General features: G+C 51.2%; 1 protein-coding gene across 9 annotated transcripts in view; it reads right to left on the bottom strand.

Moving 5' to 3' along the window:
* Window positions 1–20517, bottom strand: part of PAQR5 (progestin and adipoQ receptor family member 5) — a 95119-nt gene extending 74602 nt beyond the window's left edge. For 6 of the 9 annotated variants that reach the window (XR_015135317.1, XR_015135315.1, XM_086322786.1 and 3 more), the window contains exon 1: window positions 20406–20517. The gene's annotated coding sequence lies outside the window, so the exon portion shown is untranslated. Of the gene's footprint in view, window positions 1–12849; window positions 13067–20405 lie in introns of those variants that run through there. The other 3 variants (XM_086322784.1, XM_086322789.1, XM_086322785.1) reach the window with 3 other exon arrangements.
* Between the last annotated feature and the right edge of the window lie 1458 nt (window positions 20518–21975).

A 21975-nucleotide genomic window follows, 5' to 3' on the forward strand; every position in this document is an offset into this window, starting at 1 on the left:
TCAGGCGTTGCATGGAAGCAGACAAAGCAAAATGCTGTTGCAAGAATAATTATTACTCTGTTCACAGACTTTCCTCACATGTGGAATATCAACATGACAGTTTTGAAACTGATACAGGAAGTGTTGCGTCAGAATTGCCATCTGAACAAGATAAAACTGAAGAACTGAAGGACAAACCGGAAACGCTTTAGAAGCAAAAACTATGGCTCCTTGTAAATAAAGGACTGCAGTCCCAGGAAAAAAAGCCCAAAGGCCTTGTCAGCGGAAAATATTTGAAGATATCTCACAGATACATCTTCCTACCATTCCTCAACTAGGGGAGGGTCAGGAAAAGCTTTCTCTAGAAAATTTTATAGCAAAGGATACTTGTGACCTAATGAGTCTGCCAACTTTGATGTTAAGATTCTGCTCTAGAAGGAATAAAATAATAGCTCGTCTTCCATTTTCTCATGACTAGATTTTGTGTTTTTAACATATACAGATTTCAATGTTTTGAATATGTCATTTTCGTTACCCGACAGGGTCTGTTTTTCTCTTTACATTTACTTGAGGTTCCAAAATATTACACATTTCTTGTCTTTAAAATTATTACATGTTTGCTTTTACTGATTTAAATTTTTAAATACCTTCTTATAAAATACAAAGATGTACTCTAGTATTAGGTGATATATACAAGACAGCCTCGGCTGTTTTCCTCAAATGTGACTATTTCAAGTGTAACCGTGTGTAACACACGGTTGAGCTGGACAGGTGGGTCTCAGGCATCTAGCCCAGTGGTCCTCAGCTCTGGATACACCTTAAAACTACCTGAGTGTGCGTGCGTGCTCAGTTGTGTCTGACTCTGCGACCCCATGAACTGCAGGCTTCTCCGTCCATGGGATTCTCCAGGCAAGAATACTGGAGTGGATTGCCATCTCCTTCTCCAGGGGATCTTCCCGACTCAGGAAATAAACCCATGTCTCCTGCATTGGCAGGTAGATTCTTTACCACTGAGCCACCTGAGAAGCCCTAAAACTACCCAGGGAGTTTTATGATGCACTGATGCCTGGACCCACTGCTCACTTAAGCAAAGCCCTCCGAAGGTCAGGGAGAGGAGGAGGAGCCCAGCTGACCCTACAGCATGGCCAGGGTGAGAATGCTCAGATTCTAGGCCAACGTGAGAGCTGAGCTGGTCCACCACTGTGCCCTGGAGAATCAGGACCAGGGTGCCTAGTCCACACAGCTTGTTGGCTTCCAGGGTGAGTGCAGCAGGCGGGTCCGTTCCCCAAGGGTGGAAAAGGGTGAGTCCCTGCCGACTTGATGGCAGGTGAACTAGGCCCTGACTGCTGGGGTTCCCCTCACCCCAACAGGAAGTGTCAGGCTTCTGGGGACAGCACGATCCTATCTGCACTCTCCTCCCAGGCTGCTAATCTGATTAGAAACTTGAAGTCTGAGATAAGGCTGTCAGCCTGTGGGATGGAGCCCAGATCACAGGAGGAAGGAAAGCAGGGAGACCCAGGGAGGACTCGGGGTGAGGAGGGGGCAGCCCTGGAAGCCTGTAAGAGGCCATGCAGCCCCCAAGGGCAGAAGCAAGGCACCCTCCCCCTGCCCACGGAGATGGAGCTCCTGGGAGGCAGGTGTCAGCTCAAGCCACAGTGGCACTGCTCTCCAGCAAGGGGGCTGCTCCATGCACACTTGCTCCCCACGGGAAAATGTCCAGGTGGGGCCTGGGGTGCTCACTCTGGAGAAGGGGCGAAGTTAGAGGCAGGAGCCCGGAAAAGCACTCTAGCGGTAAGTCCCAAACTCACCCGTGCACTCAAATAACCCAGGGGCTGTGAACACATGAACCTACTGGGTCAGTCCATCTCACGCTTTTTCAATCAGATGCCCCAGTAGGGGAACCTGGGTGGCATTCCCAGTATCAAGCCCCAGTGGGGAAGCCACTGCCTTGAGCTTCTGAGATCAGTCACCTCTACACGGCCCAGAATTCACCGCACACTGCAAGACTTTAGGTTGGAATCCACATCGCTTGGTGAGCAGGTGGTACAGGAAAGCATGGCCACCTTCACAGAGAAGAATCCCTTCTTTCTGCCCAGTAGTGAAACTGTGAAGGAGCCACGGAGGGTGGGAGGCAGACTTCTCTGAGTGGCCACCGGCCTCCTGGACACACCCACCTGGGTGATTCCCAGGTGACTCCCCTCCACAGCTGAGACATCATCCAACCAAACCACTCTGTACACACTGGTCCCTCTGCTCTGAGATGCCTCTGCCCTCCCTCCATGTCTGCCTGGAAAATTCCACCGCACCTTCAGTGTCCGCCCGAGCCCCACTCCGTCCGGCTCCAGTGCCCCTGACCTGCCCTCTGTTCCCAGGTCCTCTGGGCCTCCCTGCTGCACTTCAAGCTGCATGAGTGCTCCGGGACTACATCTGACCCCACCTTGCTCCATGATGGGTGTCCAGAACCAAGCACTGCATCTGACATGTAGCGGAGCACTCGGAAAAGACCTGTGCTGTGGCCGAGGAGTCCTGAGAAGGAGCCCAGAGCAAGGATGTGGGAGCAGTGAGAGAAGGCTCCCGGGGGAGGCAGCCCTGGAAGTGGGCCACAAATGAGGGGGAGCACTTGCTTTGGCAGAGAGGAGGGAAGGGAGAGGAGCTTGCGAGCAAAGGCCCAGAGAGGGGAAATGGGCCGGCCACAGCAGGGAGGTTTGCTGCTGCTGAACTCAGAGACAAGAGATGGGAGGACAGCTGGGGGCGGGGGCAGAGCACAGGGAGCCCCCGGGTGCACCCCTCCTCCTGGTCATGGAGCTCAGCATTCCCTCCTGCCTCCCTCCTCAGATGATTTGCATTCTGAGCAGCTTTCCTTGGCAATCATTAACTCTGAGCTTCACCCATTGGGACTGGGGGGGAATTATTTACTGATCAAGCTGGCAAGTGAGCCATTTCATGTAATTATTACCCAGAGAACACAGCCCACAAGCAAGGGGGAAACTGTCATGGGCAGCCAGGGAGGTGTAACTGGCAGGAGGAAGTCACATGGACCAGGCAGGGGACTGGCATGTGCCCAGACCTTCAACAGAGACTAGAGGACATTGGGGATCAGAGAAGGATATGGGGCCTGGGGCGGGGGGGGAGAACAGAGGGCCCATGTGACTTTACAGGTGGCCCCACAGACAATGAGAAGCTTAGATGGCAGGAACCTCTATAATATGCAATTATTCCCATCAGTGAGGAAAGAGTCTGGGCCTTGGAGTCAGGGGGACCTGGCTTTGAGTCCTGAGATCTCTCTAGGCCCCACTTTCCTCCTCTGTAAATGGGGATGACGATGGTGATTTGAAATTCTACTTACTGAGTACTTGGTCTATTCCAAGACATTTATGGGCATACACTCCAGTGAATTTTCACAATCAGCCTCCAGGTGTGTGTGTGTTAGTCACTCAGTTGTATCCAACTTTGATAGACTCCATGGACTGTCAACCACAAGGCTCTATCTGTGGAATTTTCCAGGCAAGAATATTAAAGCAGGGATCAGAAAGTCCCCTGGGGATTTCCTTCTCCAGGAGATCTTCCTGATCCAGCGATCGAACTTGGCTCTCCTACATTGCATAGGCTCTTTATAATCCTCAGAGTGATTATGTCATTGGCCTGTTTCAAGCATTAACAAGAGCCTGTGTTAAGGCCAAGGTGCACAGTAAGCGTCCATAAAGTCGCCTGCCTGTATGACATTATTATGACGGACGATGTTCCTGGCTGGACTGTCGAAGGCTACAAGGGAAACCACAAAACAGATCCTCCTTCCTCCTCACAAGGACACTATTCTTCCGGCTAACCCAATGTCAAAAGCAACACATTTCACAATATTTGAATGCAGCAGTAGATTAAGAGCCCCAGTGGCAAAATGTGACACAAGGTCATTATTCTAGTATTATTAAGCACAGGTTTGTTTTTTTTTTAAGGACTGAGGAAAAATGAATTATTCAAAATACCAGGAAGAATGAAAATAATAATAGGTGCCTTCAAATCAGCCCCCAAGAAGGTGCAGCCAGAGCTGGGAAGGTGTAAATAGTTAAGCCTTGCCCTGCCTGACCTCTGCTGCCAGAGGCCCCCGCGGCTGCAGCCTGGCCTTGAGCCCTGTCTGGAGGCCGGCCTAGAACCCGGCAGGATCTGCTAGAGGCCAGTAGTGCTGGATCAGCCAGCTGGCGACAGTGGGTGCAGGTTCTGGCTGCAGCCATCCCCGGCCATCCCTGCCTGCCCCCAGAGTCCCGACAGCCTCTGCTTATTGTGGACAGTGATGCACTTTGCCCAGGGGTGGAAAGCTGGGAAAGCCAAAGTCACTCAGCCATTCAGTCATGTCTAACCCTTTGCGACCCCATGGACTGTAGCCCACCAGGTTCCTCTGTTCATGGAATTCTCTAAGCAAGAATACTGGAGTGAGTAGCCATTCCCTTCTCCAGGGGACTTTCCCGACCCAGGGATTGAACCCAGGTCTCCTGCACTTCAAGCAGACTGAATGAAAAGTGAGAAAGGAAAAATCATGTCCAGGGTTAACATGCCTCTTCCTATCACATATCCCCACAGTGTCCCACAGAGTACTGGGAAGCAAGAAGGACCATCGAGGCGGAAACATGCCTGAAGATAGGTCCCTTATTTCTTGGCCTAGGAATGTCACACAGGCCTGGTATCTGTATAAGAAGGTGGTCACCTCTGCAGTGTGAATCAGGGGCTACCCTCCATACTGCGAGGCTAGAAATTTCACCATTAGAGATTCACTTCTTTGAGTCTTTAAAGAAGGCCCTAAGGAACATGCTGATACTTTGGAGAGAGGAGAGGTGTCATGGGAGTAGCGGAAACCATTGGAGAAATTCTTTTCCCTCTTACTTTTCATGCCGAGTCCCAGGTCTTCCTTTCAGCACATAGAGAATTCATTTCCACAATAACTTATGTTGGCTGGGGGATACATCTGAGCAGGAGGGGTGGAGCACAGGGCAGGGAACCCAGCTCTGTTAAGGCCCATCATAAACAAAGGCCCATCTTTGTGGGAAGAGAGCACTGGGCAAGGAATCAGGGGACCTGGTCACGGCTGACTGAGTGGCCCTGCGAGGCCCAGGTGACCCCACGAGCTGCGTAACCATCTGCACCTCAGTCTCCACATCCTAGAGTGAGAACGCTGAGGAGGTGAGGCTTGCCGGCACCAGGAGGCGCTCAGAGACCAGCGCGGACACACGCTGGGCACCACTGGGTGTGCAAAACACTTCGGCCCTCTCAAAGCAGGGATCGTCTGCTTTGATCAACCCCCCAGAGACCCTACCCAGCCTCTGTCCTCCCCACACCAGCAGGACACAGGAACTGAGCCCAGGAGCCTGAACAAAGCCAACTGGAATGGAACAAGGCCCACTTTATCAGGACAGGTGTTTTCTCTTTGAAAGTCAAATCTGAGGCCTTTGCACAAGGAAGGATGGTCACAGTACACCCAGGCTGGTAGGGTGGAGGCCCAGGCAGGGCAGAGACTGTGTCCCCTGACCCCTCCCTCCATTGACCGGCTGCCCCTGAGAGCTTGACCACTGGACTTCACTTCTTCAGACTCCCCTTCTGTTCTTTTCAGGCCCTGAAAGAAATCTGGAGGGTGATAAGCAGACTTGATCATTAACAGGAGACCATAAAGTACCCAAGGGGCTTCCCAAGAGGCATTAGTGTCTGGCTTGTCTCTTACATCCGCCTGCCAATGCAAGAGATGTAAGAGACACAGGTTCAATCCCGGGGTCGGGAAGATCTTCTGAAGGAGGGCATGGCAACCGGCTCCAGTATTCTTGTCTGGAGAATCCAGACAAGAGGAGCCTGGCTGGCTATAGTCCATGTGGTCACATAGAGTTGGCTACGACTGAAGCTACTTAACAAGTGCGTGCACACACACACACACACACAAAACCCAAAGGACAAAACTGATGCTTCCAGAAGAGAATAAGGTATAAACCAGAGATGTCAGGAGGCCTGCTCAAGGTCACCCAGCAAGCTGGTCTTAGGGTAAGCCCAGAAGCCCCCAGTCTTGCTAAGGGACAGCCTAGAAGTAAGATTCCAGCAACTGGGCATCTGCTGGACTCAAAGAACTGTCTCTGGGAGGACAGTGAAGATTAAAGCAAACCAGTCCCAGAGGGAAGAGGGACAAAGACAACAGCCACTTTCCCTTCCTCCCAAGTCCTCCCCCAGCCTCACGTTTAAGCCAAATGTTTCATCCTCCTTCACACAATTTCCTTTTTTTTTAAAATTATTTACAATTTTTTTTTTCCAACCATTGAAAAAAATGGTGGTTTCAAACCATTGAAAATCTCTCAGGTTCTAGAAAGGATGCATACCAAAACTGTCAAAGAACTCAACTGCTGATGCCCCATATTTCAGAAACAGATGCCCTCCCTTCTTGGTGCCCTTCTCAGAGACACTGCTCCCCAGCAATGCCCGTCATAAGAAAGGACCCCAGAGAGAAGCATTATTGGACCCTGATCTGGGGAAACAAACACTTGTTTCCTGCCCCGAGGGCCAGTGAAGGATACTCGAGGGACAACAACTGCCCAATTGGAAGCATTTTCAAAGCCTCATCATCTCTCACAGAAGTGCAAAGCCACAGTTCATCCAGCTAGCAGCCCCCCAAGGCTCCCCTGCCTGTCAAAGAGGCTGAAACACTGTTGAGAGAGCCCACAGGGGCTCCCTGTCTCCTGCCCCAACCCTTGCCAACAGCTCACCTGTCACCGCCAAAGCAGCCATCACCATCTTCCTGCACCCCGGGGGGACCTGATGCACAAGCTCCCTTGGGACACCTGGTCTTGTGGGGCTCCCGCCCCTTCTTTCCCCTTTGAGGAGACCCACAGTCTGCTCGAGCTCTTCCTGTTTCTAGAAGTCGTCTCTGCCAACCACAGCCCAGCTGGCTTCCCTTCATTCTCTGCACTGGCGTCTGGGGCGATCGAGCCTACTGGAGAAGGGGCACATGGTATCTTTGCTGGGGAAGCAGAACAGACGCAACAGACTTGTAAGACCTACGACACCCAGCCCAGGTCAGAGTTCAGGGCAGCAAGGTAAACATGAGCTGAAAGTGAGGTTATTTCCCCACAAATTCCACTCTCAAAAGGTCAATAACTCTCAAGGCAACAATAAGAGAAAAATTGCCAGGTAGCTTGAGTGATGGCCAAGTGTGAGCATGTGTTTGTGAACTTCCAGTGGATATACTGACTTGAAGCCCAGGTCTGGGAGGTGGACCAGCATGACTAGAATGGGCAAATCCTCCCCCTGGTGCACACGCACACACACACACTCTGTGTGATCCGAGACACTGTGGACTGCAGCCCCCAGCTCCAATACAGCACTGCTCTTCCTAATCCTTCTACCATTATTCCTCTCTTCTCCATGTTGTAAAGCCTTCTGGTCTTCAAGAATTCTTCTCTCAAATCCAATGCCCCTGGAAGAACCGGATGGGCTTCTGATCCCAGTGGAGGGAGGCTCTGGCAAGGATGAGGGGGCCTTCATGGGGTAGGCAGAAAGCACCAAGAGGGCGGGGGGACGAGAGACAGGAGGGTACACCTCTGCAGTGCAACAGGCAGAAAGACAGGAGGAGGAGGGTGCCGGTGCCAGGAGGTGGTGGCAGCAAGTCTCAGGAGCGAAGGCGGATAGTTGAGTCCATTCAGGGACAGGCGTTTGCTAGCCTGGCACTAAAAGGCCAGAGGTGGACTCATGTCATGTCCAGGTCTCTCCTCATCCGCAGCTCCAGAGCCCTCCCCTGAACTCACAAAGGGAATCAACGTAAAGTCAGACTGCTCCTGGGAATTTAAAGACTGTCTTCCAAGAAGTATCCTCAGGACTCAGCCTGCATCTTTGGCTCCATGTCTCCCTCCTTCCCCACATGCATTCAGATTCACCTTCTCTATATATTGCCCTCAAGCCTCCTGGTTCTGATCACCCCCCACCCACCTGCACCTACACGGTTCCCTGTGCCTCCCTGTCTGTGTTCCTGCCCTTCCATGACGGCTATCCTCATCTCGAGACACCTCCTTTAGGAAGACCACACCGAGAGCCTGTTTGTTTAAGCACTCACACTGACGGCTCTGCAGGCTCCCCGGGACCTGCAGTTCACCCACCCTCAGACTCTGTCCTTCCAAGGGTCCCTCTTAACTGTACCCACAGGATTTTAATTTATGGTGTCTGCATGGCACATAGGGAGGCTAATGACATCAAAAGAACGCTCTACTTACATTTCCCAGCACATGGAACCACAGTGGAGCACCAGGCTTTGGTCAAGAGGCAGAAGCAGAAGCGAAGGGAAGGCCTGCCGCCAGAGCCTCTACTGGGGTTTCCATGGGAAAGGCAGGCAAGGCAGCTCAGGATTGGCTGGTTTGAATAGTTTCAGCAGACGTGGGGGCACTGGGGCTGTCTCTACTTGCCTGGGACCTGGCACTGGGTTGGTTTAGGGCAGGGGAAATATATGGTGCATGTGAGAGTAAAATAAGTAGGGGATTCAGAGTATGGAGTCTGATCACAGGGAAAACGCAACCATGTTGGCCATCAGCTCGGCCCACTGATTAGCATGTGCCAAACAGAAAAGACACTATCTAAGGAAACACAGAATACCCACCCCCTCACTTCCCCTCATCCAGCTCAGGTTCCAGCATTTGTTCATCCACTCTTTGCTAATACAGTAGTTCTTCTGTTCTTTAACTTTTGGATACCTTGTTAACACAATCCCATGCCTCGGTGGACTCAAGACATCTGCCTTCTCTCTCCAAATTTGCTGCCACCAAGTTCCTGGCATCAGCACCCTCATCCCACCTGCCCTTCTGCCTGTTACACAGCAGAGATGTTTCCAGTCCTGGTCCTAATGTGGAACCTACTCCAACACTTCCTCAGGGACCCCTGAGCCAGGGACCACCCCCCCACCCCAGTGAACATCATAATTCTGAAAACATAGCAGCAAAAACAAAAAAACTTCCCTGATCAACTGTGTGTGGTGGGGGGCGGGTGGGAGGGTAGCGGAATGCTTGTATTTTATATTCCAGACAAAAGACTAGTTTCTCCAATACACAAGGATCACCTCTAATTCCATGAGAAGAGGACCAATAACCTCACAGAAAATGGGTAAAACATGCAAATAGACAGTTCACAGAAATGGAAATGCACATGGCTCTCATCTATGAAAACATGTTCAGCCTTATTCAGAGCAAGAAAAATGCAAATTAAAACGATGTCAAGAAACTATCTTTGTCTTCCAGATTGGCAAATATCAGTAAGCTGCTAACACTATGTTGGAGGGTATAGAAAAATGAGCATCCTCGTGTTCTACCGATAAGAGCGAACATTCTTATAAATTCTATGGATAGCAATCTGCTGATAGTTTTCAAAACACAAACCACACAAAGCTTCTGACTCATCAGTGCCACTTCTGAGACTTTTTCCCACATGTACCCACTAACACGGCAGAATGACTAAAGCACAAGAAGATTCAGAGGGACATTGCGATGTCCCCAAACAGGAGATTTGTTAACTAAACTACATGCCATTCGTATCATGGAACGTTACCTAGCTGTAAAGGAGGATGACAAGCTCTCTATGAACTTATCTGCAAGCTTCTCAAAAGAGCTAAGTGGAGGATTTCCATAGTGGTAGTGGCTAAGAATCTGCCTACCAATGCAGGGGACTCGGGTTCAATCCCTGGTCCAGGAAGATCCCACAGGCCGGGGGATAACTAAGCCTGCAAGCTACAACTACTGAGCCCAAGCTCCTCGAGCCTGTGCTCTACAATAAGAGAAGCCCACGCACCACAATGATGAGGAGCCTCCACTCACTGCAACTAGAGAAAGCCCATGTGCTGCATCAAAGACCCAGTGCAGCCAAAATTAAGAAATAAATAAGAAATAAATTTGTTTAAAAAACAGAGAGCAAGCTAAGTGGAAAAAGATCAAGGGACAGGAGAATGCACACAGTGTTGCTACCCTTTTTGGGGACAGATCATGCATGCATTTACTGATCTGCGCATGAAATGTCTCTGGAAGAATATGTAAGAAACTGGTAGAGTTGCCTCTGAGGAGCAGAGGGAGCTGGGAAGCCAAAGGAGATGGGTGTGGAGACTTTTTCACCGTGAAATCTTTACAATTTTTGAATTCTGAACCATATACATTTTTCTTCTAAAAAAAAAAAAAAAGGTGGGTATGGGGGCAAAACAAGCAAGATTCAATAAACAAACAAAACAAAAACCTCCCTATTGCACTTTCCTTCTGGTTTCTATGCTCTCTCCTCACCTTCTGATGACACGTTTGGAAAGGCTGTTTGCCAGCTGTCCCCCCTGGCCCTTCCTCCGCGACCCCAGAATGACCAAGTCACTGGTCTCTAAATCCAGTGGCTGTGCCCCAGTCCTCACCTTACTTGAAGGCTCCAGCGACTCACTGCAGGCCAGGTCCCCTCTTCTTCATCATCCTCGGGCTCCCCCGGAACTCCACTCCCCAGGTCCCTGCTCTGTCTCTGGGCTGCCTCCCCAGGCCCAGTCTCTGAATGCCAGTACCCCTGGAGCTCACTTCTAGGTCCTCCTCTCTGCTCTGCTCTTTGTGGGCCACACTCCCCCTTGGGCACCTGGTCTACCCAAGGCTAAGCTTGTCATCTACATGTGTGTCATTCCCAAACATGCATCTCCAGCTGGACCTCTCTTCTGAGCTCAGGCCCCCATTTGTGTTGGTTTCCCACACAACAGGCCCCAAATGCAACTCACCAGCTTCCAGCCAGCTTCATCCTCCACACCTGGATGGCTTCCTTGCCTGTGTTCCCTCCTGCATAACCCTCGAACCTGGCCACTTTTCACCTCCTCCACTACCGTCCATCTAATGGAAGCCGTCCCACCTCAGGGCCTCTGCACTCCAGTTACCTCTGCCTTGAATATTCTCCTCCATTCCTCATCCCTGCTTTATCTTGATTCTTATCTATCTTCTAGAACTCAGATTAACACCACTTCCTCAAGAGACCTTTCCTAGTCCCTAGACCAATGACTCTTAAATGAGGGTGATTTTTTTTGACATTTGGCAATGTCTAGAGATGTTTTTGATGATCACAACTGGGGTTGGGGTATGTGGGGAGAGGCCAGTGATGCTGCTAAACATCCTACAACACTCCAGACGGTCCCCACAACAAAGAGATATCTGATCCAGAATGCTGGGAGTGGAGATGTGAGAGCTCCTGCCCTAGGTTAAATCACGTGTCCATGACATACTTTCATAGCATGCTCCATTTCTCTTGAAGAGCGCCTATCACCATCGTGTCAATATTTAACTGTGCAAAGGTATTGGCCAAATTTCATCTTCTAAGCCTTAAGAGATGAATAAATAAATTAAAGTCACTGGCTTGGGTTTATCGCTATATCTCCAATTCCCATGCCCAGCCTCAAGCTCAGAGCCTTGAGTTTGGTAGTGAAAACATATGGAGAGATACGAAATACTCAGGGCAGGGATGGGCAGTACTGCAGAGCACTCTCCCCATGTCTTGGCCTCCAACTTCGTGGGATCCTCTGTGCTACCTGATGGTGGTCCTCTCCCTGCCCTGGACCAGCCTCTGCCACTTTGCTGCAGCACCTAGCTCTGCATAGCTTTGCACACGCCTCAAATCCTGTCTCCACCCAGGTGGTTCCACAGGCCCCTTCAAGCCAATGGATATGCCCTCATCATCTTGTCAAACTGGTCGCTCCTCCTGTTAAGTTCACCCAGCAGCCTCACCACTACTCACCCAGCACAGACCCCGGTGCCCTGTGTAGCCCACCCACTCTCCAGACCTGCTCCTTCCACCCAACTCAGTCACCAGGCTCCAGTGCTTGCCTTAAGCCTCCTTCCCTGCCAGGCCCTCTGTGACATCACTTTCAGCTCTGCCTATCTCAGATAACAACACACCTGTACCACTTCCTGATTAAAACCCCCTTCAGTGCTTCTCACGGCCCACAGCATGGAGCCCAAGTTTCTTGCCTGGTCCCAGACCCTTCACCCTCCGCGGTCCGTATCCAGCCCCAGGCACAAACACCGTTGCTCGTCTCCTGCCGCCGTTCAGGCCCTCCCCCCTCCCTTCCCTCTTCCCCTTCCTGTCCCCCTCCCTTCCTCTTCCTCTACTTAGATGCCTGAAAAGCTCATGTTCATCCTTAAGATCTAGTTCTAACTCTTCTTCCTCAATGGTATGGTGGTTCCTCAAAAAATGAAATGTACCATTTCCATTGAATCCAGCAATTCCACTTCTGGGGACATACCTCAAAGAACTAAAAGCAGGGACCCAAACAGATATTTGTCTATTTATGTTTATGGAAGCTGTACTGTCAAGAGCCTAAAGGTGGAAGAGACCCATGTCCTTTGATAAACAAAATATGGAATATTGAACACTGGAATCTCATTCTACCTTCAAAAGGAAAGAAAATCTGATGTATACCACACCAATAAACCTTAAAACACAATACTAAGTGAAAGAAGCCAGACACAGAAAGCCTTATGTTGTAAGATTCTGCTAAAAAAAAAAAAAAAGACTCTACTTACATGAGGTACCCAGAAAGCAGCACGGTGGTTACCAGAGGCAGAGGGGGAGGAGGGAAAGGGTGGTTAGTGCTTACCGGATACAGAGTTTTGATTTTGTAAAGTGAAAAGAGTAGGATGATGATGAGGATTGTACAACAATGTGAATGTCCTTAATGATACTGAAGTGCACACTTTGAAATGATTAAAATGGTAAATTAAGCTATATGTTGTGTACATTTTACCACACACAAAGAAGGCAAAAACCAAAACTCACACCCAAGCTCCTCTTGTTGAAATCCCCTGTACGCCACCATTAACTCCTCAAACCCAGGCACAGCCCCATCCAGCATCCCCGATCCCCTACCTCACACCCTGGGTGGAGCTGACCAGACCCTCCTCTGTGCACTGCAATTACAGACTGACCTCTGCCCTCTCAGACTGAAGGCTTCTGCTGAAGAGGGCTGTGTCTGACTCCCTGCTCCTTCTGCAGCATCTAGAGCAGTCTCTCATCCTTCAATGAGAATTAGAAGAATGAATAACCCAGACCGGTCATTCTGGGTTCATACTACCCCAAATTTCACAGCCTGTTGCCCTCAGAACAGTGATTTACGCTAAGGCTCATTGAGAAACTCCTCCCATTCCTAGAGAAGATAAATCTTCACCCTTCCATGAAGCAAAAAGGTCAGAAGGGGCTTCCATGGACGGTTAATAAACAACTAACTCAGGAGGAATAAACAAAATAAAACCAGGGCTGGGCTGGGGTAAGAGTGCACAGCCCTTCGGTCTGACACCCAGTGCTCTGCCTTCCCTCCTCTGCATGGCGGGTGGCCGCTGATTCACTTCCTGTGACCCCTTCCAGGGCAGCAGGAAAGGGGACTGTGGAGGAGCCAACTTCTCAGGGCACGTAGAGATGATTAGTCACTGGCTGGAAGGCTGCTGACCTTAGTACCTGGGCCGACCATAGGCCTGCTTCTCCCACGCCTGCCTCCTTATGGAACCCAAGGTCTGGGAGGCAAAGAGACCTTGGCCTTGGATCCCAGCAAGAGGACCAGTGGGCCCAGCGCTTTTCCTGTTCTCAGAGCTCACATGGCCCCCATAAGCCCTTGGAGATCTTACACACAGGTTCCTCACACACACACAGTCCTCACTTCCAAAACGGGGCTGAAAGAGAAAGCTGTCTTCCTGGTCCGGAGGGTAATCATTGGGAGGGTCTTCAGAGATCATCTAACCCCATGGTTCTCAATTAGAGGTGATTCTGCTGCCAGGGGTCAATCGGCAACATCTAGAGATATTTGTGTTTGTCAAGAAAGAAGCGAGAGGTGGTTACGGGCATCTAAAAGGCAGAGGCTGCTGTCAAAGCACGGGACAGCCTGGCAGCACAGAAGTATCTGGTCCACAGTGTCAACAGTCCCCGATCCCAGCCAAGCTGTCTCTTCTACAGATGAGGAAACGGGGGCCCAGAGAGGGACAGGGCCAAAACCATACTGTGAGTCAGATTGTGTCAGAATTAGAATCGCCAGGGCTCCCCACCAGCCACTCCAGCCTTCAGCTCCCAAGACTCCTGTGACTGACTCAAAGACTGGTGGCAAGCTGGCCAAGTAGAGGGACTCAGAACCCTGAGATCCAGACAATTCATGATGGCTGGGCTTGGTGCCTCTGGCAGGCTCCAATGCATCACACCAGGGCCAGCCTGACCACAGGGCTCCCACATAACCAAAGAGGAAGAATGTCTTAGGGGGCTACAGTGTGCCCAGGCAAAATGCCCATGTGAGGCTTAGGTAAAATTTACTGTATAAGTGCTCACAGAGCTCTTTGGGGTGGTCCTGGCCTGGGGTCAAGGCCAGAAGAGGGAACAACTCTGTAAGATAAACCCTGGGCAGAAGGACAGGGCATGGTGGAAACCATGCCTGGGATCACTGCTTTGAAGGAACGCTTTTTCCCTTGATGCCAAAAATGATCTCTCACACCTGTGAGCTCCTCCATGCCATTTCAGAATGACACCTAGAGTCACCCTTGCCCTTTTACCCCGGAAGCCAATACTATGTCTCCCACCACAGCCCAGACACCAGGGTGCAGGTCCACCCAACAGTACTGATGACGAAAACCCGTTACTCATAAAAGACTGACTCACACACGTCATAACAGGCAAACTTTTCCACCCACTGTCGCTGAAAGTCACCAGACTTGTAGCGATGGTGGTGATAAAGAGGAGGCAAGGAACAGGAATGTCTCAGCTATGTCTCATGTCAGGGTCTCCCTTCTTCACAGGAAGAGAGCCATGAGGAGTGGCTGAGGAACAAGAATGGGGCAGGGGAACTGCAGAGGCCTCGGAAAGAGGAGTCACCATTACGGACTCATCTCTTCACAAAGTATTATCATTGTTCCCTCTACCTGCCCCGCTCCATTCCTCTCCAGTTTTACCAACGTGCTGGTAAACTCCTACACATCCTTCAAGGCCCAACTTCAGGAGTCCCTCTCCCAACATCAATTCCAACTCCTAATTTGGCAAATCACAATGCTAATGGGAGAAGACCTGGAGGTCAATAGCAGGGGAAACGCTGAAGTTCCCTATCGATCTAACATGGGGGCCTGCATAGGATCTGCTTCCCCTGTCTCCATGTGTGTGCACACCCCCCTGGCCTCCAGGCTCTCTGTCCTGTCTGTGTGGCCTATGTGGCTGACTGCAGTAGCATGGTATGGAGGCTGAGGCGTCAGTGTCTGGACCCAGACTAATTCTGCTACCCCTCTCCCTGCAACTGTCATCTTGGCCAAAGTTATAGCTCCTTGCTGAGGCTCAGTTTCCTCATCTATAAAATGGAGATGATATAGTTTCAACCTCATGGTTGTTGTAAGGATTACCTAGGACAAGCACCTAGAACACTTAGAACTAGTTGGGTGTCTGGCACCCAACTAGCATTCAGTGAATGCTTATTACTATTACTAAAAATGAAGCCCTGCTTGTCCAAGCAGTTAGAAAAGGCAGGGTCTACATTTCCAGTGAGTGTGAAGAGGAGAGACACCTCTAGGGACCTCATCTCCTGTTTCTGCAATAACCTCTTTGGGAGGGTTTCTTGCCATCAGTGTCTTTTCCTCCAATAAACACCACATGACTTGAGTTTTAGACTTGAGTTTTCCCTTAGAACACAGACGAAAGTCCTTTGCAGAAACAACAGTGGCTGGAAGAATGAGGCGGGGCACGGGACATTTAAATTGCTCAGTGCTGGTGAATATGTGGATGTATCTCCCATATTTTCTATCCCTTGAAAGTTCCAGCTTCTACCCTACCCACCCCACCCACACACACCCAAGCTTCTCCAACCTGCTTGTCCCGACACAGCATCCCGGAAATTCAAGTTCTTGGAGCCTCCAGTAAACCACTTATTGGATTCCTAAGGGAGGCCTTGGAGCCAGGCGCCCTGAGCAGAACGATGTCCTCACTCTTCCAGGCCCACATGTCTGGTTGCACCTTCTCAGACTGGTCTGTGAGCCTTCCCCAGCAGACCTGAAGCTTTATATCTTTCCCCAGGGCCATCAGGGACTTGACTTTGGTCCTCTTGGGTTCTCCACGGCCCCGGGTAATTTGAAAAGGTTACCTGGAGAGAACACTGTTTTCATCACGAACAGAGGCATAGCCCACCTCTGGAGAGCAGCAGTTTCTTTTGGGGATGGGGGTCTGATGGGGAGCGCTCCCCATCTGGCTCTTTCAAATCACTCTATGTGGATGGTGATATATTCGGCTAGGGGCTCCCCTCTGAGTAACTGGAGGCAGTTGGCCTGAAGGTTCTTGCTGAGGCAGCTCCTAAGCACCCCTAGCAACCTGGTGCCTGGGACAGAGACCCAACTTAGAATTGACTCGAATCCAACCAAGAAAAGCTCCACCTCTGCCTTCAAGAGGTCACTGCTTGTCCGTCAACAGAGGAGTGGATAAAGAAGATGTGGTACATACACACAATGGGATATTACTCAGACATAAAAAGGAACACAATTGTGCCATTTGCAGAGATGTGGATGAACCTAGAGACTATCGCACAGAGTGAAGTCAGGAAAACAAGCCACATATTAATGCATATATATAGAATTTAGGAAAATGGTATTAGACAATCTTATTTTGCAAAGCAGAAATAGAGACACAGATATAGAGAACAAAGGTATGAGAGAAAGGGGGAGGCTGGGATGAATTGGGAGATTGAGATTGACATTTATACACTACTGTGTATACAATGGGCTTCCCGGGCGGTACTCGTGGTGAAGATCCTGCCTGCCAGTGCAGGAGATATGGGGATTCGATCCCTGGGCGGGGAAGATCTCCTGGACGAGAGCATGGCAACCCACTGCAGTACTCTCGCCTGGAGAATCCCATGGACAGAGGAGCCTAGCAGGCTACAGTCCATGGGGTCACAAAGAGTCAGACACGGCTGAAGCGACTTAGCACACACACAGGTATAAAACAGATCAGTACTGAGAACCTACTGTGTAGTACAGGAAACTCTGCTCTGTGCTGACCTAAATGGGAAGGAGATCCAAAAAAGTGGGGATATATATAAAACTATAGCTGATTCACTTTGCTGTATGGCAGAAATTAACACAACACTGTAAAGCAACTATACTCCAATAAAAAATTAAAAAGAAAAAGAGGTCACTCATCTCTGGGCCTCAGTCTCCCCAGCTGTACAATGAGGAAGGGCAGCCTGGATGTGTCCATTTATTTAACATATATGAGATAAGCACCCGCTGCACACAGGGCACTGCTCTCGCTCCTGGAAATAGAGTAGTGAATAAAACAGCCTAAAAGCCCTGCCCTCGTGGAACTGATCATCTAACAGGGAAGACAGCTGATAAAAAGGTGAAATATACAGGATATCAAATCAGTCAATCCTAAAGGAAATCAACCCTGAACATTCATTGGAAGGACTGGTGCTGAAGTTCCAATACTTTGGCCACCTGATACAAAGAACTGACTCATTGGAAAAGACCCTGATGATGGGAAAGACTGAGGGCAAGAGGAGAAGGGGGTGATAGAGGATGAGACGGTTGGATGGCAGCACTGCCTCAATGGACGTGAGTTTTAGCAAACTCCGGGAGATAGTGAAGGACAGGGAAGCTTGAGGTGCTGCAGTTAATGGGGTCAGAAAGAGTCAGACACGACTTAGCAAACAACAATGAACAACATACAGGATATTAGACGGTAATAAGTGCTGTGGAAAGGAAAGCACAGAAGAGGTGTAAGACTGTGAAATCTAAGGCTTATTCCAACTGAGATATGCTGGGTCTCAAGCTCTTACTCCACTGGGTTCTCATTAAGAGCCAGGGATGGCAGTAGGAAGCCGGGCACGGCCTATGAGTGTAGGAACCACTGGTGTGTGTGTGCGTGAAGGGTGGGGGTGGGGTAGGTGGGGTGGGGGTGGAGGTCAAGTACGGGGCCTTGAATCCCAGCTATGCTCTCAGTGGCCTTCTCCAAGTGGCTAGCTCTGGGTATTCTGGTCTGTTCTCAGGCCAAAGCAGACACCACGTCTGCTAAGGAATCCAAGGTTATAGGGTTCCTGGCAGAGCTTCAGATGTCTTCAGGGCACTGTCATAGAAAGTCTGCTACACCCTGCCTTTCCACTCGATGCTAGCCTTGGATCTCAGACCCCTCCTGTCCCTCCAAGACTCTCCCCTGTGTTGTAGAGTATCCCTTCTCCTTACATGGCTGGAGAGGGGTGATTTTTCACCAATTTTTAGCCATTTCTCTTCCTCTAGAGATTATGTTTGATTGATAAGTACTTCGTGTGAACCTACTGTGTGCTCATTATGAGGAGTGCTCTTAGAGGGACATCAAGATGAGTGATCACTTCCTGGAAGGAATTTATAGCCCACCCAGGGAGGTCAGGCTAACAGACAAACATGTGAGGAAATGTTTCTCTGTTTGCTTTGCAGCTCACAGAGCCATTTGGACTACATACTCTTGCATGAAACCATGCAGAGTCTATTGTCCCCATTTTACAGATGAAGAAATTGAGTCCTCTTCCCTAAATCCATGGTTGCCCCATGGAATGGTAAGGAGAGGAAGAAGGGAATGAAGACTAGCATTTTCAAATAAGATTTCCTGGAGAAATGGGTAAGATTTGTATAGATGGGCCAAAGGCCCTCTGCCTCCGACCTAGAGCAAGGTCATGTTGGACATGTATCCCACCACCTGCTACTTCTCCTAGCCTAACCAGAAGTGGACAGAGGGTGAAGTGAAAGCCCAGCTGTCTGGAAAGATGGGTGGGATTATGGACATGCTCACTGGCTTAAAAAAAAACAAGTTGGGTAAAGATTTCAAGGGCCTTCAGCAATGGCGTAGGACACCTTTCTGGTCTGACTTATCAGAATGCTCTTTCTGTTCCACAAGGGCAAAGATCCATCAGCTGGAAAAGAGTCTTTGCTATTTCAGGTTAATTCATTCCATTCTTGTGGGGCACTTTCAGGTATTACGGCTGTGTGTATGCTAAGTCACTTTAGTCGTGTCTGACTCTTTGTGACCCCATGGACTATAGCCCGCCAGACTCCTCTGTCCATGGGATTCTCCAGGCAAGAATACTGCAGTGGGTTGCCATGCCCTCCTCCAGGGGATCTTCCCGAACCAGGGATCCAGGCTTTCTTAAGTCTCCTGCACCGGGAGGTGCGTTCTTTACCACTAGCGCCACCCCGGCTATAGCTGTGAGCAAAACAAGTCTCTGCCTCCTGCAGACCTTGTAGCTTAGCAAGGAGCTTGCCCTCTCTTGGAAGGGCTTCCTGAGCGGATTTTATTTCTTCTTGGAAGTGTGCTTCTCTGGGCCTACCCCTTTCAGGGGAAGAACCTCAAGGGAGGGAGAGAAGAAATGAACGCTTGCTGATCGGGGGCCCAGCAAAATGGAGAACCGACGATCTGACTGTGGTTTGTGGTCCAAGTCCGCCACTTTTCTCCAGCAAATTACTTAGCCTCTTGGAGCCTCCCTTTTTGCTCATCTGACAATGGAAAAAGACCTACTTCCTCACTGGTTAATGCGGCGGGGGTGGTGGTGGTGGGTGAATTCAGGGAAGCGCCCATGAGAGTGCTGTTAGCTCCTCTCTGATCCTCTGACCTCCTCCACCTGTTCTCTCTGCCTCTGCATAGTTAGGACCATCTTTCACCCTCTTCCTCACACACAGCTGAGCGCTCCTCGAAACCTAAGCAAGAGGAAGCCCGTTCTGTTCAAATCGTCAAGGGTTATAGAGCTCGCTCTAATCCCTGCCTCTGCCCACCCTCTATCCCTCTGCCTACCCTCTCTCCTTAGTGATCATCTTGAGGAGCGGGGGAAGGGAGAGAAGGGGTGTGGAGGATGCCCAGCAGGGCTGTGGCCTGAGGGAGGCAAGATAGAAGCCCGGAACTCCTCGTGGCTGGGCACCCAGTTATTCAGGGCCCTGACGGTGAACCCCACCTCAACCGGGCGGAGGGCTGCCCCCTCACCCGCACCCGGTCTGGCTCAGCCGAGTCTCCTATCATACATCTTGGCCGGGGGAGGCGGGAAGCACAAACGTAAACATCCCTTAAGAAATCGCCAACTCTGCCGTTCCCATCTAAGGATATATATTTTTCTTAAGGAATCGAGGGACAAGGGGGAGGGACGCAAACGCTCAGAAGAGCGAGAGACGGGAAAAGCTAGAAAGCAAACTTCACTCGATTCTTAGCAGGGACCATGTGCCAGGGTAGCGGCCGTCCCACCTTCGCATCGGCTCCTGGGCGGAGGAGTGGGGGCAAAAGAGGCTGCGTTTCACGGCCGCCTGGTGCAGGGCCGTCCCGGAGTAAACTTTGCAAGAGTCGCCCCGGGAGCCGCCGCCGGGCTCCAGGGAGCCTGAGGGGGCGGCGGCCGAAGTGGGGTGCGTGTGGACGGGGAGGCGGAAGGACGCGCGTCGTGGGGCAGTCCTGCCCTCGGTTACCTGGGCTCCGAGGGTCCCGGGCATCCGGCAGAAAGGGCGCAGGGACGCAGGACTCGCAGGAGGAGACCGGGACTCCTTGCTGCCGCGTGTGCCGCTGGACCGCCGGCTCCCTGCACCTGGCTGGGCGGTCGGCGCGCCTCCCCGCGGGCCCCGCCCATCCCGCCCGCGGGGGGCGGAGCCGGGCGGGCGGGGGCGGAGCCGAGGCTGGGCACCGCCGGCATCTCCCGGCCTGCACCTAAGAGAGAGCCACCCACGCCGGACTCCGTGACGTCCCAGGGGTCGCCCCGCCACTCGCCAGCCTGAGGTGCGAGCCAAGCCTGGCACCCAAGTGGAGTCGGAAGTGTCCATGGGCCCCATTTCCCCTGCAACTTCCACGCCCACCTCCATTTCTAGGAACAGAGGCCTGAGAGCCCCGAGGCCTCCTGGAGGGCAGAGCCACTGAGCCTGCCCTTCAGAATGCATGGGGTGGAGCACAGGGAAAAAACAACTGGGCACCCGCAGCCCCACCCCACCAATGTCCTGTCCCTGCTGGGAGGGTTTCTTGGCCGTTCGCAGCCCCTGTGGTCAGTTCCACCCAGCTGTCTTAGGAGTGCCCCAGCGAGAGGGGAGTTGCCACCCTCTCCCCTTCCCCAGGCCCCTATTTCTCAGGTCTGGAAGGTGCTCGACCTGGACCTCTGCCACTCAGCGGACACAGTGAAAGGAGTCAAAGGGACACATAGGGCAAAGAAAACACACACACAGCCCACCCCCATGACCACCTTCACCACCCAGACTCCCTGGCTACTCCCAGGTTGCAGCCACTTCCGGCCTCAGCCCTCCTCCTCCCAGATGAACTCCCAGACTAGCGTAGAGGAGCATCCCGCCTGTGGCCCCAGGCTCTCGGAGCTCCTTCTGCTCCCTTCCTTGCCATGTTTGCTAGGTGTGCAAGCAGCGGCAAGAGCACTGGACCTGGAGTCCAGAGACCTGGGCTCTAGCCTCCTTTTAGTTCTGTAACCTGGGGCAAATTGCTGTCCTTTCTGAGTCTCAGTTTACGGTGAGTGGGTTGCAGTTGATGATCTCTAAGGCCTTTTTTATGCTTCGTCTCTCAGTTGTGTTGGACTCTTTGCAACCCCATGGACTGTAGCCCACCAGACTCCTCTGTCCATGGGGATTCTCTAGGCAAGAATACTGGAGTGGTTGCCATGCCCTCCTCCAGGAGATCTTCCCAACACAGGGATCGAACCTAAGTCTCTGGTACTGCAGGCAGATTCTTCACCATCTGAGCCACCAGGGAAGCCCAAGAATACTGGAGTGGGTAGCCTATTCCTTCTCCAGGGGAACTTCCTGACCCAGGAATGGAACTGAGGTCTCCTGAGGTGGATACTTTACCAACTGAGCTACCCGGGAAGCCCAAGGCCCATTTTATGAATCCTCAACCACACTATTGATCATCTGGCTTATTAGGTTTTCTTGTGGCTACATACCTTGTAAGAGGGTGGGTGGGTGGGTGTGTACTAACTTGGCCTCTCAGACTTAAGTTCTTGAAGGGCAAGTGATGTGACTGTACAACCAGGCAGGCAGTCATCCTGTA

The sequence above is a fragment of the Bos grunniens genome, chromosome 10, assembly GCF_055505025.1.
Source record: "Bos grunniens cultivar Pamir isolate PY7600 chromosome 10, Bosgru_T2T1.0, whole genome shotgun sequence".
Classification (NCBI taxonomy): domain Eukaryota; kingdom Metazoa; phylum Chordata; class Mammalia; order Artiodactyla; family Bovidae; genus Bos; species Bos grunniens.